Here is a 20,171-nt window from a genome sequence, read left to right as displayed (position 1 = left end):
GGGGATCAGCCCGCCAGAAACTAGACCTCCGGGAAATCCATTTGGTGTCGCATCAGCCTTCCCTATCCCATAGCAACCAAAAGCATCCCCAGTACCCTGCCATCCCCGCCAGCTGGACGTGGAAATTCGTTTCGGGGAAAAGACCGGTCACTCAGTCATTGGGCTCCAGGCCGGCACCCCAACTTCAAACACGAGGGTGAGTGTAGAAAGGGGTAAGGAGAGGTCAGTCTGTTGGCCTGGCTGGAATTGTAAACTCTGGCTGTGGGGAGGGGTTGTCACCAAGCAGGGTGTGTGTGTATGGAGGGGGAGGGGGAGTTCGGAGACCCCCAGAGTGACCCCAGGACCCGATTCCGAGAACTTGTGGGCAGCCAGGTGGTGCTGGACGGGGACCCACACTGATCCTGAGCTGCCTTAAGCCCGGCGTCTGAGTCGGTACCACCAGGGCTAATTAGGGAGGCGGCGGCGCCAGGCCACCTCCTCCCAGCCCGCGTTACAACCGAGGGAAGCTGGGACGCCAGGGATGGACCTTCCCCCACGGTCTTCTCCCAGTCCTTGAAGTCACTACTTACAGCTCTCGTAGGTCTTCTGGGCGCCGTCGGGGCCAGGACCCGCGTGGCCCCCACGGCGCCCGCAGAGCTCTCACCACCCTCGAGCTACGTCCAGACGATGGACTGGAGGGACGGCTCTGGGAAGGAGGTGGGACGGGAAGGGTCCCACCCTGGATGCCTGGATGCTCGCCGCAGGTGTGTGTGGGGTCTAGGTTCGGTTCCCCAGAGCCCTCCGAGATCAGGCTGCTCTCGGGGCGAGAGCTTGGGTGCACTCCTCCTTCCTGGTACGGGCTGAGTCACCGCGACGCGCCCGCGGCTTGCAGGGCTTGGCGGCTGCTGCATTCTTCCTGGCTTACCTGAGCCGGTAGGTTGGGCCTCATAAGCAGCTCCAGTCTCCCGCTGGATTCAACACCCTATCTTTAAGTTTTTCTGTTTCAAAACAAGGCCCCTGGAACTAACGTAATCCTTCCTACTGTTTCCATGTTGGCTGTGGGTTGTGAAAGCCCCCGTCAGAAGTCCCTGCATGACTGCAGCGTACACTCGTTACACGGGTGTGCTCCCTTTGAGGGCTCAGTATGCCGGGTACATGTGGTGCGTGAACTTTTTCTTGTTGTTGAGGCAGCTTTGATGTCCAGGTTGGCCACAGACTCCCATGTGACAGTAATGACCTTGGACTTATACTCTGCTCCTACTTACCAGGGGCTGTGATGACAGGCCACCACAGCGGGCTTATGGGGTCCTAGGTGTGGGTTGCCTGATCCCGGTCAGCACTCCTCCAATCCAGCTACATCCCTACCAAGAACTTTTGGGTATGCTACCATATTTGAATAAGAAGCATTTCAGTGAGGGGGGCGGGTCTAAGTGAGACAGGGTCTCATTATGTAGCCAAGCTGGCCTGAACTCCTGATCCCCCAGCTGTGGCGTCCTAAGCACTGGGATTACAGGCGAGCACCACTACGCCTGTCTTCACAGACTTGCTTATTATCATTATATTGTTTTTAAGACAGGGTCTCATTATGTTGCCGTGGCCTGGAACTCATTATGTAGACCAGACTACTTTCAAACACTTGCTTTAGCCAGGTGATGGTGGCGCACGCATTTAATCCCAGCACTAAGGGAGGCAGAGGCAGGCGAATCTCTGTGAGTTCGAGACCAGCCTGATCTACAGAGTGAGTTCCAGGATAGCCAGAGAGACACAGAGAAATCCTGTCTCAGAGACAAAGCAAAACAAGACAGCTCAAACACTTGCTTTGCCTCCCAAGGGCTGGGATTAAAGGTGTGTGTACTTCTGACTTGTCCCCTCCGCCATGGCCATCTCCTCTGCCTCCTTTAGCCGGTCCCCTCTTTATTACATTGATTGTATCACCCCCTCTTCTCCAGCTTCCTTCAGACCTTTTCCCTCTCATGGTCCCTTTCCTAGAGTTTCATCCTCTATATGTACATAGTTATACAAACATACACATGCATGGTCACACACACATATAATTTGATATATATTACATATACATATAAACATTTAAATCCTCGATAAGAGAAAACATGCAAGACTTGTCTGAGTCTACTTTACTTTGCTTAACGCAATTTCCAGTTTCATCTACTTTCCCGCAAATGTCTGGTTTCGCTTCTCTTCAGGGCTGCCTAGAATTCCGTTGCGTATGTGACCCGCGTGCTTTAACCAATTGGTCTGTGGATGAGCCTCGGCTGGTTCTGTTTGCTGCTGTGAACAGCAGTGAACGTGAACGTGCAGGTATCTCTGTGGCAAACTGGCTTACGTCCTGTAGTGGTTTAGCTGGGGTTTACACTAGTAGAAACTTGTTTTCAGTTTTTTTGAGGAATCTCCTCACGGATTTCCATCTCACACAGGTCTGCAACCCCCTAGGAATAAGGGGGAATTGCCTAAATTATTGCTATTTTTGTCTTTTTTTTCCTTGACGATACCCATTCTGACTGAACTGACGTGAATGAGATTGGATGCCCTTTCAGAGTCTTCACCTGAGCAGAATGCCCCACACAGTCTGGTCCTGGCACTCTTTTCCTGAAGGAGCCGGCCGGGTTGCCTGGGTAAGTTAGGGGAGGCCAAAGAGGCCTACCAGGTGGCTCTGCACCCAGGTGGTAACAGATATCCCTGGGAGCTAGAGTTTCAAGCCGTTGTTAGCTGCCTGATGTGTGTGCTGGGATCTGTATTTCCTCTCTTACAGTGCAGTGAGAGCTCACGACCAGGACCTTGCCTGCCCCCAGTAGTGTGTCTGTACAGGGAACAGTATACGTATTCCAATCGTATAGGTGGGGAATGAGACACCAAGAGGGGAGGGCCTTGCCACGTGGTAGCTTCATGTGGACTCCAATGTTTCACTAGCCCCCGCCCCCTCCAGAGCCCTCTAAACAGTCAAGATGACAATAAGCCGTTGGACAGGCTCTGTAGCCTCCAAGCCTTCTAAAGCTGAGCAAGGCCCTTCCCAGACTGCCCTCCGAGTCTTTCTTAGTGTACCCATAAGCCTGGCCCCTCCAGTGGTGCCCACGCTCCTGGGTCCAGCAGCATGCACCAGTCTTCCCCACTTCCTGTCTTAGACAGAGGTCAGCCAGTTGGTCTGTATGCTGCAGCTGGGCCACAGCTGTGGTCTCCGTGCCCTAGAAACTGAAGATTCTGTCTGTGTGAGGTAGGATCCTCCCAGATGAGGGCCATGTAAAGGGGGTGTGTTTTGTTTTGAGGTGAGGTCTCACCATGCTGCCTAGACTGACCTCCAACTTCTCAGGTCAGCATCCATTTAGCTAGGACTACAGGCATGTGCCATAACACCAGGCAGGGTGGAGAGGTTGTTTGTGTGTAGTGAGGGGAGGCTGCTCTGTAGGAATTAACAATTACTTTCCATCTCTAACTGTGCATAATGGCGTCTGTCTGTAATTCCAGCCCTCAGAGTGCTGATGCAGGAGAATGGTGAGATCCAGGTAAGCCTGGGCTACATAGGGAGACGATATGTCAACAAGCAAAACAAGCTGAGCATAGAGGTGAGTGCCTGTAATCTCCACGCTGGGAGATAGACGAAGTAGAGGGATCAGGAGTTCAAGGCCAGCCTCAGCTACGTAGCAATTTCCAGACCAGCCTGGGCTACGTGAGACCCTGACTCAAAAGAACAGTGAATATGGGTAGGAGAATATGGCTGAGTGAGAAAAGGTGCTTGCTTTGCAATCCTGACAATCTGAGTACATCTATGGAAAAGTAGAAGGAGAGAACCCAGCCTACAAGGTGGTCCTCTGACCTCCACATGCACAGCGAGGCATGTGTATCCTCCCGCCTTTGTGTGTAGCACTTACAATAAATAAATAAATAAATAAATAAATAAATAAATAAAACCACCAAAGACCACCATCCCAAAACCCCTCCTTGATGCTCACCAAGTCCAGATGTGGAATCACATACCTGTAATAATTCCAGCAATTGGGAGGCTGAGGCAGGAGAATCACAGATTGGAAGCCAGCCTGAATATACAGTAGGACTTTGTCTTAAAAGAAGCCAGCACAAGATATGTGCCTTGCTTGGTAAAGTGTTTATTTGGCAACCACAGAGCCCTGGATTGTGTCTCCAGCTCATAAGCTGTTTGTGGTGGTGCACACCTAAAATTCCAGTCCTAGTTGCTGTTTTTCATTTTTTTTGTTTTTATTTTTGTTTTTGTTATATCTTTTGAGACAGGATTTCTCTGCGTAGCCCTGACTGTCCTGGAACTTGCTCGGTAGCCCAGGTTAGCCTCAAACTCACAAAGATCCACCTGCCTCTGCCTCCTGAGTGCTGGAGTTGAAGGTGTGTGCTGCCGCCAATACTACCACCTGGCCTATATTTTTCTATTAATATATAATACCAAATAAATTTTTATGTTTTTATCATGTACATATCTTATTGTTTATATATCTTCTTTGGTGAGATGTCTGAGTCTCATGTTTAGTGGTTCATTATCTTATGAGTTGGTTTTGAGAGTTTTTGTGTGATTTAAAGAATCGTGTGTGTGCAGTGCACCTGTGCATGCACAGAGGCCGATGGAGGACACCAGTGTCTGCCCTGTCACCTATCTCCGTGTTTTCTCGGGTCAGCTCTCTCACTGAACATGAAGCAACAGATGACAGCTAGCAGACCCAGTGATCCGCCTTTCTCTGTCCCCACAGCACTGGAGTTACAGGCGGTGTGGCTGTGCCCACCTTTTTATGTGGTGCTGAGGATTTGAACTCAGGTCCTTAAGTTTGTACTCAGGCATGTCGAGTTGGTCTTTTATCAGATATGACTTTTGCAGACATTTCCTTTTGGTCTTGTCTTCTTGACAGTTTTTTTTTTTAATTTTAATTAAATCAAGTCTATCACTGATTTCTCTCATGGCCACGCCTTTTGTGATGGAACCTAAAGAGTCGCTGTCAACAGCTCTTGTAGGTTATTTGGTCCTTAACATACAAATTCAACAGTCACCCAGTAGAATGCATGATTCAGTAGGTTTTGTTACATTACATTATTGCTTTATATTGCAGTTAAAAAACAAAACAGATACAGAATTTTTCATTTCAACAATTTTGAAGTGTCCAACTTAATTGGAATAATTATGCCCCTGATATCGTACAGCAACATGTTTATAAAGCTTTTCATCACCCCAGACAGAAACTCTTTAAATATTAAGCAGTAACTCCCTGTATTAGATTGAGAGAGAGAGAGAGAGATCCCAGCCTACCAATCTTAAGTTCTTCGGCTTGTGGACCTATCATTCTGACCTGCTTGCCTGTCTTCACATTGTTTATCCCTCTGGACAAACTGGAATCTACAGCTGTCATCACAAAAGAAGGTAGTATAAGCTGGGTGATGGTGGTGCACACCTTTAAACCCAGCAACTCAGGAGGCAGAGGCAGGCGGATCTCTGTGAGTTCGAGGCCAGCCTGATCTGCAGAATGAATTACAGGACAGCCAGGGATGCGTAGTTAGACCCTGTCTCAAAAAACAAAAACAAACAAAACCCAAGAATGTCATATAAAGAGCACAAGCAAACAGAGTAGATCTTCGTGGGCTCCACAGTGGTAGAGATAGGGGAATATTTCCCTAACTCATGGGAGTGCACACACACGTTTCCCCATTGCCACAAATTACAAGGTCGAGTTTCCCAGACGGGGGTGAGGGGGAACCACCACAGTGGGCAGCACGCCAGAGTGCATTGGATGAACCTCACCCTGGGGAAACCACCTTCAGCATCACGGGGCCACCCTGCCAGGTAAGCACCTTGGCAACAGCGCATTGCCCCGCCTGAAGCAAGCATATGCTACAGACAGTCTTGCCTAACCTCCTGGCGGTAATTTTTCTGGATCCCATATCCCTTTGACAATCTGATGATAGCCACAGGCTCTCTCTCTACAAACTTTCTCTGCAAACAAACAACATTTCCAGCACAATTCTGGGAGATCCCTGGACTCCAGAAAGCCCCATGGAATGACATCAGAGGCTGGGGAGAGGGTCTCTGGCCACCCCTGTGCCTCTGTCCCATCAGCTGGGTTTTAGAGGGCCTCTGACATTAATGATAAAAAGTAGCAATGAAAAATACATGGACAGTAGGGTGAGTTTGGTAGTGAGAAGAAAGCACCTCTAATAGTATAGAGAATAAGACAGAGGGAGGTGATAGGATTGGGAAGGACGGGTGTAGCCCTGGGTATTTGTGAGTTCGTTTTGGGGTCACCTTGCTTTACCCTGAAGCAGTCAAGCTGATGTGTGCTGTCCCCTTCCACTAACGGGAAGATTACCAGAGTTTGGGATTCCTTTCTGCCTTGGATCTTGCTATAAGGAGCAATCAATTTTCACCTTTATCATGTGATGTTTTCTGTATCAATCAGGGTCCAATCAGGAAAACAGAAACTTAAAGAAGAAAAGCTGTGTCAAGGCTCTGACCACCAGGGCTAGGAAGCTGCTGGAACCCAGGGACCCACACTGGTAGGCAGCCAGACATAGGACCTGACTGTCACCTGCCCTGCTACTCTGGTCCACCTGTTCATGTGCCTGTCACTGTGCATGAGAAGTCACTTCCCAAAGCAAGGAAGGGCCCCCTCCACCTCGGGCCTTCCTGTCCCTCACTAGCTCCCTCCATGGGGAGGGAGCACTGGGAATGCAATGCTGGTGTTTAGCTCCATAGAAAATACAGAGGGAAGAAAGGAAGCTGAGTGCTTGACAGGGTAGCCACAACCCCCTCCTTCTTCCCCCAACCCCACCTCTCTCTCTTTCCTCTCAGAAGCTGTGTTTGAATATGACTACCTCCCAGTGCCTCACTAGAAATGGATCCATGGTTTATAAGCGCAAAGCATGACATTGTGAAAGACAAGACCTGTCTCATCGGCTCCACTTTCTCCCACGGCTACCCCCAGTGTTGAGTCAGTACCCACTAAGGGTGCTCTCTCTCTGACGGCTCAGTCCTCTCTCCAACAGAGAGGGCCAGTGTTCTCTGCCTTTTATATCCAGAGATGTCAGAGTCCAGAGAACCCTGACTTAACCCCACCCGGTACAGCTGCCATGACTTGCCCTCTTGGCCAGCCGGAGGAAGGCTGACTCAGCACGCCGGCTCCCTGCCACGCCTCCCTAGCCGGTGCCGTGGCTCCCAGCCATGTGGCCGATGTCTCTTTCATGTTTCTGTGAGCTTTGGGATCCGAGGCCAAGAAAGGCTGACTCAGACATGACCTCTTCAAGGCCGGCAACTTCCTCCTGCTCCGGGAAGCAGAGTATCCTGCGCCTCTGCCAAGAGGATCGCGATGGAGGTCAGAGAGTCTAGCGATTCGCGCATGTGGTGGTTAGGACATGCAACTGTCCTCACAAGGGAAGTGGGAGAGAGGCTTAGAAACGGGGTCTATCTCATGGATATCGGAGCACCCTGGTCTTGCCTTCCCTTAGTCCCTAGACTCCTCGACTTTTGTTGGGGGCTTCTAGGCAGACCTGCAGGATGTCCTATTTCCTAGGACAACAGGAAGTTGTCAATCCTGGGGAGGTCACCAGAGCGCGTCACTCAGTCTTCGCAGCTCTGTTGACAGTGTGGAGAGAAAGATTCTTTGTTGGGGAGCTACACTCAGAACTGGAGAATGTCCAACAGCATGCAGGACCTCTGCTCTAGTAGCATTTACCCAGAAACCCTCTCGTCACAGAGATAAAAAACGCCTCCAGGCCGGAGAGGCGCGTGCTACCTGCCGAGACTGACAACCGGAGTTCCATCCCCTGGAAAAGGAGAGAACTGACAGTGGTCAAATGTCTCAGGAGCAGGGGCAAAAGCTCTCCTGGTTGGGGAGTTCCGACCCCAGAACACCAGGCATGAATGTATTGAAGATGCTCAGTGTCCAGGAGAGTGTGGCTGGCAGGGAATTCAGGTCTCACAATGTAAGATCCTGCCACTAGGCTGGGGAATAGACAGCTTCTGAGCTAAGGCAGGTGAGTCCCTCAGGAGGCAGAGCAGCAAGCTTCATAGCCAGAACTCCCAGGTCTTGGCGTTTATGAGAGAAGCTGTCCCTTCAGGCTTTAGTTTCCTTACTTTAAAATGAGGGTTCTGATGGTACCTGTGCTACAGGACTTTATTGAGCTCTAAAGTATTTCTTTAAAAAAATTTATTTACTTTTAAAGATTTATTTCATTTTAAATTACGAGTTTATGTGTGTCTGTGTGGGGGTTATGTACACATGAGTGCAGTGTCCTCAGAGGCCAGAAGAGGGCCCTAGATTCCCTAGAGCTGGAATTACAGAAAGTTGTGAACTGCCCAAGGTAGGTCTGGGAACCAAACTCGGGTCCTCTGCAAGAGCAGTGTGTGCTCTTAATTACTGGGCCATCTCTCCAGTCCTGTGAACAATTTCATGGAGAAATTAAGGTTAGACCTGGCAGTCCATGTGTGGCACACTGGCACTCAGCAGGCAGAACGGGGCAGATCACAGCTTCAAGGCCAGCTTGGTCTACATAGTGAGTTCCAGGTCAGCTTGACTTACAGAATACAGAATGAGACCTTGTCTCAAAAACCAGACCGTCACATAGCAGGGTGGGAACATAGCTCAGTTGGTAGAGGACTTTGCTAACAGGTAGAAAACGCTGGGTTGATCCCCAGAGTCACCTAAACCAGGGTGCTGTGGTTTGTGCATACAATACCAAAACTGGGGGTGGGGTAAAGGCGGGAGGCTCAGAAGTTCAGAGACATCCTTGGTTACATAGGGAGTTTGTGGTTCATCCTTGGCTGCACAGGCTGTCTAGTCCTCTGCCCCCTGGTGGTGGCAGTAACCTCTGACTTCCTTGGCTACACAGGCTGTCTAGTCCTCTGCCCCCTGGTGGTGGCGGTAGCCTCTGAGCTCCTCACATGCACATGCTCTGCAGCAGTAAATAAATTAATAAGGAATTTTAATTTGAAAAATGACGATAAAACCAAGAAAGGACTGCGAGACTTAGCTCAGTGGTAGGGCACTTGCCTCCCAAGTGTGGGGTCCTGCGTTCCATCCCCAACATTGGGAGAATAAAAAGGGAAAAGGAAGAAGAAAAAGAAAGAGAAAAAGAAAAAGAGAGGCCCAGAGAGATCCCATGCACATGCCACAGTCCATCCTCCCACTAACGTTTGTCGTAACGCATGAACCGGCACTGACACACCACTGCTAACTGAAGCCCCACTCAATCAGGGTTCCTTAGTTTTGACCTAAAGTCTTTTCTCTGAGCCAGAATCCTGTCCAAGACATGTTATATTTAACTGCCAAGTCTCTCCCTCTCTCCCTTCCCCTCCCATTATTTTTATTTTTTAATATGAATGTTTTGCTTGCATATATGCCTGTGTACCACGTTCATGCCTGATGTCCATGGAGGCCAGAGGAGGGTATCAGATACCCTGGAGCCGGAGCTACAGATGGCTGGGCGCTGCTGTCCTAGTTAGCGCTACTACTGCTACGATGAACGCCATGGCCAAAAACAACTCGGGGAAGAGAATGTTCGTTCGGCTCACACGTCCACATCACCGTTCATCACTGAAGGAAGTCAGGACGGGAATTCAAATAGGGCAAGAACCTGGGAGCAGGAGCTGATGCAGGGGTCATGGAGGAGTGAGTACTGCTTACTGGCTTGCTCAGCCTGCTTTCTTATAGAACCCAGGACCACCCTCAGAGGGAATACCCCCCACCAGCCATGGGCTGGCCCTCCCCCATAACTTTCTAGCTAAGAAAATGCCTCACAGACTTGCCTGCAGCCTGACCCCATGGAGGTATTTTCTCAGCTGAGGCTTCCTCCTCTGGGATAACTCCGCTGTGGCAAGCTGACACAAAACCAGCCAGAACAACTACCAAATGCTTACTGGGAACTGACCTCCAGGCCCTCTGGAAGAGTAGCCAGTGCTCTTAGCTGCTGATCTATCTTTCACTGCTACCGTCAAGTCTCATCAGGGCCTTCTTGGTTGTGACCATGGTCCTAGTTTCTCAGATTTTTCTGACTTTTGCTGGTCCAGGAAGGTCTGAGAAGAAATTGGTGAACACTCCTATTCTACTGAGGTTTGCTCTGTGCTTTCCTTACGATTGGTTATACAGGGGTCATGTATTCTAGGGAGGAAGAGTACAGGGGCCAGCTGTCATTCACATGATGTTGTAGTAAGAGAACAATCTATGAGTGTGATGTGGGGCTGTTATACTGACCTTGATTATTCTCCACTGTAGAGTGACCTCCTCCCCTCTGGACTCAAGTGCTGGAGAGGGGGCCAGCCTGGAGCAGGGCACACTTGAAAAATGAGGAGCAGCACAGAGCTGTGGAGATGGACTAAGCTAAGAAATGTAAGGCCTAGGGATGGAGCTCAGTTGTAGAGCGCTTGTCTGGCATTCAGCAGGTCCTAGGTTCAATTCTTGGCCAACACTGCTCTGTATATGATGGGTGAGGCTTTATGGCACAGAGCTGTAATCCCATCAGTCAAGAGACAGAGCTAGATGCCAGAAAACTGTAAGGCCAGTTTGGTCTATGTCATGTGATCCAGACTGCCCAGGGTTACATAGTAAAACCATTTCTCAAAAAAGGGGAAGTGGAAAAAAAAAAAGGGGAAGTGGACTGCAGAGATAGTTCAGCAGCTGAGAGCACTTATTGCAGAAGACCCCGGTTCAATTCCCCGCACCCACCTGGCAGCTCACAACCATGGTCAGAGTTGCTTTTCTGTCGCTGTGATGAAACTCTATGACCAAAAGCAACCTGGGGAGGATAGGGCTGATTTTACCCACAGTTCCCTGTAACAAAAGCAGCAAGGGCACGGATTCAAGCAGAGCAGGCTGGAGGCAGAAGCTGGTGCTCACCGGCTTGCTCCCTGTGGCTTGCTCAGTCTGATTTTTATAGAACCGAGGACCACCAGCCCAGGGGTGGGACCACTGCAGTGGGCTGGACCCTCCCACATCTATCACTAATTTAGGCAAAGCCCTACAAGCTTGCCTGCTGCCCCCTCTCATGGAGGCGTTTCCTCAGTTGAGGCTCCCTCATCTCTGACGGCCCTGCCTTGTGTGTCCAGTTGACATAAAAGTAGCAAGCACGCAATGGTAGGGGGATCCTCTGACCTCTACATGCATGCGGTGACTGGTGTGGATCCACACACAAATACATAGGAATTAAATGTAAAAACAGAGATGTGAAGGGCTTGTGAGGTGACACACCTGGCTCCATGCTGGCTAGAACAATGGCCTCTAAGGCCATCCTAGGAATATGTGAATACACTGCCTAGCGTGGCAGAAAGGACTTTGTAGAAACAAGGACACAGATCTTGCAATGGGGTGATTTCCTGCGCATCACCGTCCTCAAAACGAATCAACCTTTGGCTGAGACCAGAGAGCCAGGAAAACGGCAGCGTGAGGACTCAGTCTCCCCTACTAAAGGCGCCCCAGAAAGACACAGCCATGACAGCCCCGAACTCTGACCTAAGAAGTATAATATAAAACAGTTCCTATGGCTTATTGCTTCTGATGTCATGGTAATTGCAGCAGTGATGGAAATGAGTGTGTGTGCTGGCTAGCATGGCTGGTGTGGGAAACTGAGTCGTTGGACAGAATTTCCTGCTCGCTGCCCTCTGGACCTGCAGGTTCGGCTCCTCTAACAACAACAATCACCAAGCCAGTGCTGGGTGTGGTGCCGTGCGCCTATAGTTCCTGCGCTCAGGAGGCTGAGGCAGAGGATTACACGCTCCAGGTTAGGGTGAGGTGACTTGGTGTGAAGGCCAGGCGCTTGGTGCCAAACCTGATGGCCTGAGCTTAATTGCTGGGGCTCAGACTTCCACTAGCAGTCCGCTGACCTCCACCTGTGCCCACCCCCCAAGTTAATAAGTGTAGTTATAATGGTAAGAGCAGCAACAGCAACAAACCCATGTTCCAGGTCAGTCTGAACCACAGACTAAGAGTAAGAAGCCTGTGTCAGAAAGTCCTTCGCTGGGGAGGCAGAGACACAGGCAGGCAACCCCTGTTAGTTCAAAGACAATACAGAGCTACAGAAACAAGCCCACAGAGTTCTTCTAGGAGCTCCATGTGACATGTATGTCCATGAGTATGCTGTGACATGTATGTCCATGAGTACACTGTGACATGCACCCCCATGAGTATGCTGTGACATGTATATCCATGAGTACACTGTGACATGCATGTCCATGAATACACCGTGACATGTGTGTCCAGGAGTATACTGTGACATGTATGTCCATGTGTACAACGGTGATATGCATGTGCAGGAGTACACTGTGACATGTATGTCCAGGTCCAGGAGTACACTGTGACATGCATGTCCAGGAGTACACTGTGACATGTATGTCCATGCGTACACTGTGACATGCATGCCCATGAGTACACTGTGACATGCATGCCCAGGAGTACACTGTGACATGTATGCCCAGGAGTACACTGTGACATGTATGCCCAGGAGTACACTGCGACATGTATGTCCAGGTCCAGGAGTACACTGTGACATGTATGTCCTACACAGATATTATACATGTGGGATAATGATAATAACACCTTTCTGTTTTCTTTTATTTTGTTTGAGACAGAACTTCTATGTAACAGCTTTGGGTATCCTGGAACTCCTCTGTAGACCAGGCTGGCCTCAAACTCACAGATATCTGCCTGCCTCTGCCTCCTGAGTGCTGGGATTAGAGGTGTGTGCCACCACTGTCCAGCGATAATAATACTTTTTAAAGCTCAGTGATACAAGATGTGGTGGTGCATGTTTGCCTTCTCAGGACTAGGAAGGCATCAGGCTAGCCAGATGTACGCAGCGAGATTACATCAAATCCCTTAAAAAAGAGGCCATCTAGATGACTGAGTGGATAAAGGCTCCTGCTTCCAAGCCTGATGATCTGATTGTATCCCTGGGACCCTCCCTAAAGCTACACGCACACGTACGTACACACATGCACACACGCACATGTACACGCACGCACACTTGCACACAAATGCACACAGTGTTTACAAGAGGAGGAGACTGGGGTGGCTGTCACACACAATGGAGACTAGAGTTCAGATCCCCAGCACCCACACAAAGCCGAATGCGTTCACAGATAGCTGTTACCTTGGCACTGGGGATAGAGAGAGGAGATGACTGGATCCAGTGAGAGACTCAAAGAAAAAAAAGGTGAAAGGCAATAGAGGAAGACACTGGATGTGAACCTCTGACCTTCACACGTCTTACCTATGCACGCGCACACATACACACACAACACACACACACACATATATATTATATACATATAAACATATACACACAGTCCCCCAAGCCTAAAAACAAACAAAACAAAATTAAAATTGAACAACTCAAAACCTTATTGGTGAGTTGGTCCATTCCCGAGGGTCACCTTCAAGTCAGGTCCTCAGTGGGACCAATTTATCTTCGTCCCATGTCATACCTTGTTCTATGTGCAGCCCAGTTGGAAGGAAGAGAATTGTGCTTCTCTCCTATCTTCCCCTTCCTCTACCATCGATCATTAATTTGTTATGAGTCAATCGAGGTTCTTTGGTCAGCTAAAGTCACGCCTGAAGACTCAGTTGAAGGAGGCTTGTTTGCTATTTTGCCTCAGCTCAAGATTCCCTGGGAAGGCCTGGGTGTGAAATAGCCCCACTGCTTGGCCCCCCAACTAGTGCTGACATTTGGGGTGATTGCAGAAATGTTGGGAGTGGGGCCTAGCTGCAAGAAAGTGAATCTCTACTGGGCGGGCTTTGAAGTTTATAGCCTGACCCTACTTCCTGTTGTATCTCTGCATCCTGGTTCATAGAGATGTGAGCAAGTAGCCTGGTGCCGCAGCTGCAACAGCCACGAGTTGGGAGCTGCCAAGGTGGATTCGGTGAGTATTCTCTCAAATCGTGAGTCAAGCTTGTCAGGTCATGGTAACAAGAAGAGTAGCTGATATACCTCTCAGCATAATCCTTGCAAATCGTTGGGAGTATCTGGCAGGCATCCACCCATTCACTCCTTCATCCCTTCATTCATGTGATGCTCACTGCATTAGTTACTTCTTTATCCCTTCATTCATGCTATGCTCACTGCATTAGTGACTCCTTCATCCCTTCATTCATGCGATGCTCACTGCATTAGTTACTCCATCATTTGATGTGGGAGTGTCATATATCAATCTGTTGATTTCATTGGTTAATTAATAAAGAAAACTGCTTGGCCTGATAGGTTAGAACATAGGTGGGTGGAGTAAACAGAACAGAATGCTGGAAGAGGAAGTGAGCTCAGACGCCATAGCTCTCCTCTCTGAGGCAGACGCGATGAAGCTCTGACCCAGGATGGACATAGGCTAGAAGCTTCCTGGTAAGCACACCTCGTGGTGCTACACACATTAATAGAAATGGGCCAAGCAGTGTTTATATGAATACAGTTTGTGTGTCGTCATTTTGGGGGCATAAGCTAGCCAGGCAGCCGGGAGCTGGGTGGCAGGAACGCAGCCCGCAGCTCCTTCAACAGTCCCTTCATTCATACGATGCTCACTGCATTGGTTACTCCTTCACTAACCCCTGATGTGAAGATCTTTTCCCATTCTGTAGGCTGTTGTTTTGTCTTGTTGATCGTGTCCTTTGCTTTACAGAAGTTTTTCAGCTTCAGGAGGTCCCGTTTGTTAATTATTTCTCTCAGTGTCTGTGCTGCTGGGGTTGTATTTAGGAAGTGGTTCCTTGTGCCAATGCATTCAAGTGTACTTCCCACTTTCTCTTCTATAAGGTTCAGTGTGACTGGCTTTATGTTGAGGTCTTTGATCCATTTGGACTTGAATTTTGTGCATGGTGATAGATATGGGTCTATTTTCATTCTTCTACATGTTGATATCCAGTTATGCCAGCACCACTTGTTAAATATGCTTCCTTTTTCCCATTTGATACTTTTTGCTTCCTTGTCAAAAATCAGGTGTTCAAAGATGTGTGGATTGATATCTGAGTCTTTGATTTGGTTCCATTGGTCCTCCTGTCTGTTCTTATGCCAGTACCAGCTATTTTCAGTACTGTAGCTCTGTAGTAGAGTTTGAAGTCAGAGATTGTGATGCCTCCAGAAGTTCTTTTATTGCCCAGGATTGTTTTGGTTATCCTGGGTTTTTTGCTTTTCCATATGAAGTTAAGTATCATTCTTTCGAGGTCTTTGAAGAATTTTGCTGGGATTTTGCTGGGCATTGCATTGAATCTGTAGATTGTTTTTGGTAAGATTGTCAGGCAGCATTCTTATTCAAGACACTGGCTATGGAGCCCTAGTGCTCAAGCTCAGGTTGTAGAGGATGAGCAAGACCCTGGTAGATGCTAATGTGACCTGGGGCAGGGTAGAACTGTGTCCATCCGGAAGCAAGCTGTGCTTATTTGACTTGGCAGGAGACAGCAAACCGTGAGAACCTGGGAGGCTTCATGGAAGCTGCAAGTTTACGTTGGCCTTGAACAGGCCAGCCTCAGTGCAGAGACAATGTCACCAGCTGTCCATAAGCAGAAGCCCAGAGGAAGGGGAACAGGCCCACAGTCCTCTTGGGCTCTGCACTGCAGCCTGCTGTTTCTCTTAGCATTCCCAGAGCATCCTGCAGAGCCCAGGGCCTCACATTAATGAGCAAGAGCATTCCAGTCACATTGCTAGACTCTCTACCTCTCTATCTGCAGCGGCAGGCTCCTCAGGCAGGGATGCAGGCTCACACCTGCAATCCTCTCTCGCACTCAGGATGTGAAGGCTGGAGGTTCCAGAGCTTAAGGTCAGCCTTGACTACTTAGTGAGTTCAAGGTCAGTTTGAGCTACTGGAGATTCTGGCTCAAGAAACAACACTAACTAGGGGATAGAGATGAGGCTCAGTGGTTGGGAGTGTGTGTGTGTGTGTGTGTGTGTGTGTGTGTGTGTGCTACTCTTGCAAAGGACCCAAGTTTGGTTCCCAGCACCCATGTTGGGATGCTTACAACCATCTATTCCAGTTCCAGGGTATCCTACAGTCATTTCTGGACTCCATGGCTCCTGTACACACACACACACACACACACACACACACACACACGTGCACATACACGCGCACACACACAAATAAAACAAATCTTTGAAAAACTAAGTTTTGTTAATTAATTGATTGGTGGTGATGGCTGCAGCGCTCTATACTAAAATACTTTGAATTGCACATGGGGTGGGGGGGCCAGAACTGCACATCTTAGAGGTGAATTGTGTGGTGTGTGAATTACAGTTCATAAACTGGTTCCAAAAAATAGCCATATGGCTGATCATAAACATCTCAAGAGCTCAGTGGTAGAACATTTGTCCTGCATGTGTGAGGCCCAGGCCCACCTTGGGAAACACCAAAAAAAAAAAAAAAAAAAAAGTAAATAAATAAAATAAATCAAGGCTATTAAAAGAAAAAAGGAAAAGAGCAAGCAGAGGGCAGAAGCCCTGCAAGCTCAGGAATGCCAGAAGGGCTTTGTTGGAATCAGAGGATCAGAGGTCCTGGGGAGTTGGAGGCACAGCCAATGAGGGGCTGTGGGGGAAGCGAGGGGTGGAAGTGGCGGCGCAGGGAACTCTTTCAGAGCAGTGGGCAGAGAAGGGAATAGATGAGGAGGCTGGGAAATCCTGGGGCAGGAGGAAAGAGGAACGCTTGTGTCTGTTGTGAGTTCTCTGAGAGAAAAGTCTGCAGAGAGAGAGAATTGAAAACTTCCAGGGAAGAGGGAGAAAAGGGAGAGGAAGGATCTTTTTACCACGTCACCCTGGCGAATTAGATGAGAGAAAGCCCCTGAGGATCTCTGAAATGACTTATGGTCACACTGCACAGGCCAAGCTGAACACGCACTGCCTACTCATGTCTCGCAAGAGCTGTTTGCATCAACACTAACGCTGTAACCTCTGTCTGACTGGAGGAAGCCTGAGGCACACGCAGGTGACTTCCCAGCGGGACACAATTGTTAGCGCTGCTCTCACACTTGGGCAGGGGCTCAGAGGCACAGCTGTCCATTGTATGTCACAGTCACAAACCTGTTACTTCAGCCAGATGATAGCCTCTGGCTGTAGTGATGTATCAGAGGCCAGATTTACTCTTGTGGCTTCAAAACCTAGAACTCCAGGCTGGGGTGTATTTCATCAGAGCTCTTGGCTGGGTTCACATAGCTCTGAGTTTGAGTCTCTTCACCTTATAGATCAGATGCCTGCCATCCCAGATCTTGGGAGGTAGAGGACAGAAGAATCAGAAGTTCAAGGTCATCCACAGCTACTCCAAGGCCATCAAGGCTATGAGATATCATCTCAATACAAGGGACAGTGGTAGTCTAGGAGCTGGCTCAGCCAGTAAACTGCTTTCCGAGCAACCGTGAGAACCTGAGTTTAATCACTAGCATCCACTCAAGAAGCAGACAGGTAGCCAGGTGGTGGTGGTGCACACCTTTAGTCCCAGCACCTGGAGGGCAGAGGCAATTGGGTGTCTACAAGTTTGAGGCCAGCCTGGTCTGCCAAGTAAGTCCAGGGCATCCAATTCTACAAAGTCAAACCCTGTCTGAAAAAAATAAAACAAAGAAACAAATAAAAAAAAATAGACATATATTAAAAAAATTAAATTCACAGATAAATGGATGGATTCAGAAAAAAAATCATCCTGCGTGAGGTAACCCAGACCCCAAAAGACAAATATGGTCTGTTTTCTCTTAAATGTGGATGCTAGCTTTATGTATTATAATCTGAGTTACCACAGAGGTTAGGTGCCTGGTAAGGGACTAGTGGGGAGGAGAGGATCCCCAAGTCAGGGAAAGAGAGAATATTGTTGTAGAGAGATGAACAGAAAGCTAAAACAGGAGTAACGGGAGGTGAGTGGGAGAGGAGGATGGGAGGGGTCCAGGGAGGGACAGGGAAAACCAATATGGAAACCTGCATTGTAGAAATGTCCTAAAAGTATATACATATAGGAAAGGATCTGCTGGGTGATAATACCACAGCCTTTAACCCCAGCACTCAGGAGGCAGAGGCAGGTGGATCTCTGCAAGTTCGAGGCCAGCCTGGCCTACAGAGTGAATTCCAGGACAGCCAGGGCTACACAGGGAAGCCATGTCTAAAAAAAAAAAAAAAGAAGAAAGAAAAAGAATCTAAAAGGAGTTACCAAATAATAGGGGAGGCAATGCCCAAATAGTACATCTTATATCACCAGGCAAAATCTCCAGTGCCAGGAATAGGTTGCATCTTTTTGAGTTGTTGGTCAAAGGGGTTCCATGGAAACCCCTATACACCATAGGCTATAGCCAAGGCTGTTGATGACTCTCCACAACCTGACACCAAGGCTCTTTTGCGGAAGACAGAACTTACATATGACTTCCGACATGGAGAAGTTGAGCTGGTGCCTGGCTGGAGGCTTCAGCCCTGTTGACAAGTGTTCGTGGTGTTAGAAGGTCCTCTACATGCTATCAGAGGAGAAAGGGAATCATCAGTATCTCCCAGGTGCAATCCCTGTGACCTACAACAGTAACCTGCCTGCAAGATACGCTGGCGCAACTGTGGCACAGACGTCAGGGGGTAACCAACTGCCCTCTCGTTGGGTTTAAGACCCACTCTAGAGCTGGAAGCCACACCAGACACAGCCAAAGTAGTCAAGAACCTGAGACTAGAAAGGTCACAGGCCTATGGGAAACCTGACATGTTATCCTGCTATGTCAGGGGCCATTTCAGGCTTCTCCTTTCTCATATCTCACAGGGCCTTGAAGTAAAAATCTTGAGACAGAAAACTTAAAGTTAGCCAAAACATTACGTGGTAACCGTGGAGACTCAAGCTCTGGAAAGCACCACAGAGTGTCTTCATTGCTTGCTGCTTATCACTAACAGCAGGTGTTCTAGCCACTGACCTTGCAACTGCCCCGCTTAGCTGCCAAAGTGCCCCGCTTAGTTGCCTAGCTACCGAGCCCCTCCTTCCCTTCCCCCTTCCCCCTTCATCCTTCCCCCTTTCCTCAGTTCCCCCTGCCCAAGCTCCTTACTGAGGAGTATTTAAGACATGAAACTTGCTTCAATAAATGGATGCCTTGACAAAGAATACTGCTTGGCGTCCGTTTCTCTTTCCTCCCATGTCTTTCAGACAGTGCCTCCTCAAGACCCTGGAGTAACTTAGGACCTGCTGGGCGGGTCGACTGCTAGAGGAATATAGCAATACAATAACTCATAACAACATATTGCTGTATTGCTATGCTCAGCCCTCAGTGGGGAAACTTCTTCTCATATATGGGAACGAACACAACTGAGCAGTGTGGGGAGAGTGAGAGATTGGAGCACTCGGTCCTAAGAGGGACATCTTCATCAAAGCCCTCGCTCAAGGCTGAGGGATCTGTGAGAAGAGGAGGTGGGAGATTGTAAGAGCCAGAGGTGATGGATGACCAGGTAAACAGTCTTTCTGGTACAACAGGAATAATACCTATATGAACTCACAGAAGCTGTGGCAGGATACACAAGGTTTGCACAGGTTCAAGCTAGACAGGGCCCCAGTGCTGAGAGGGGAAGTAAGTACAGGCTCCCATCCCTAAGCTATTTGCAACTGACACCCACTTGCCAAAGAAAAATTGATTTTCTCCAGTGGAGTCTCGCTGGATATATTAACCAAACCTCAGGGAAGGTCCCATGCCCAGGAGTAGCTGGCCAGCCCAAAACAAACTCAATATTATTTTTTAAGACTTTTGTCTTATTTTTCTTTGTTTGAGCTTTTTCTGTCTTAGTTGTTGTTTATTTTGATTTTTGGTCTGTTTTGGTGTGTGTGAGCGTGTGTGTTTCTTTCGCTGTTGTTTTTGCTTATCGGAGAGAGAGGCAGAGACAAAGAGAGAGAGAGAGAGAAAGAGAACATAAAGTTGGATGAGGAAGGAGGTAAGGAGATCTGAGAGGAACTAGGGGAGGGAAAAACATGTTCAAAATATATCGTGTGAAAAAACCAAACCAGACATGAATAGGATGGGCATGGTGGTAGGAGACAGAGGGAGGCAGATCTCTATGAATTCTAGACCAGTCTGGTCTACATAGCAACTTCCAGGCCAGCCAAAGCTAGAGAGGTAGAGGTGGGGAGAGAGGGAGAGAGGGAGAGAGAAGGAGAGAGAGAAAGAGAGAGAGGAGAGAGAGAGAGAGAGAAAGAGAGAGAGGAGAGAGAGAGAGAGAGAAAGAGAGAGGAGAGAGAGAGAGAGAGAGAGAGAGAGAGAGAGAGAGAGAGAGAGAGA

This window comes from Chionomys nivalis, chromosome 19, assembly GCF_950005125.1.
Source record: "Chionomys nivalis chromosome 19, mChiNiv1.1, whole genome shotgun sequence".
NCBI classification, from domain to species: domain Eukaryota; kingdom Metazoa; phylum Chordata; class Mammalia; order Rodentia; family Cricetidae; genus Chionomys; species Chionomys nivalis.
The sequence above is the reverse complement of the archived record's forward strand: the minus strand, read 5'-3'. Positions refer to the sequence as shown.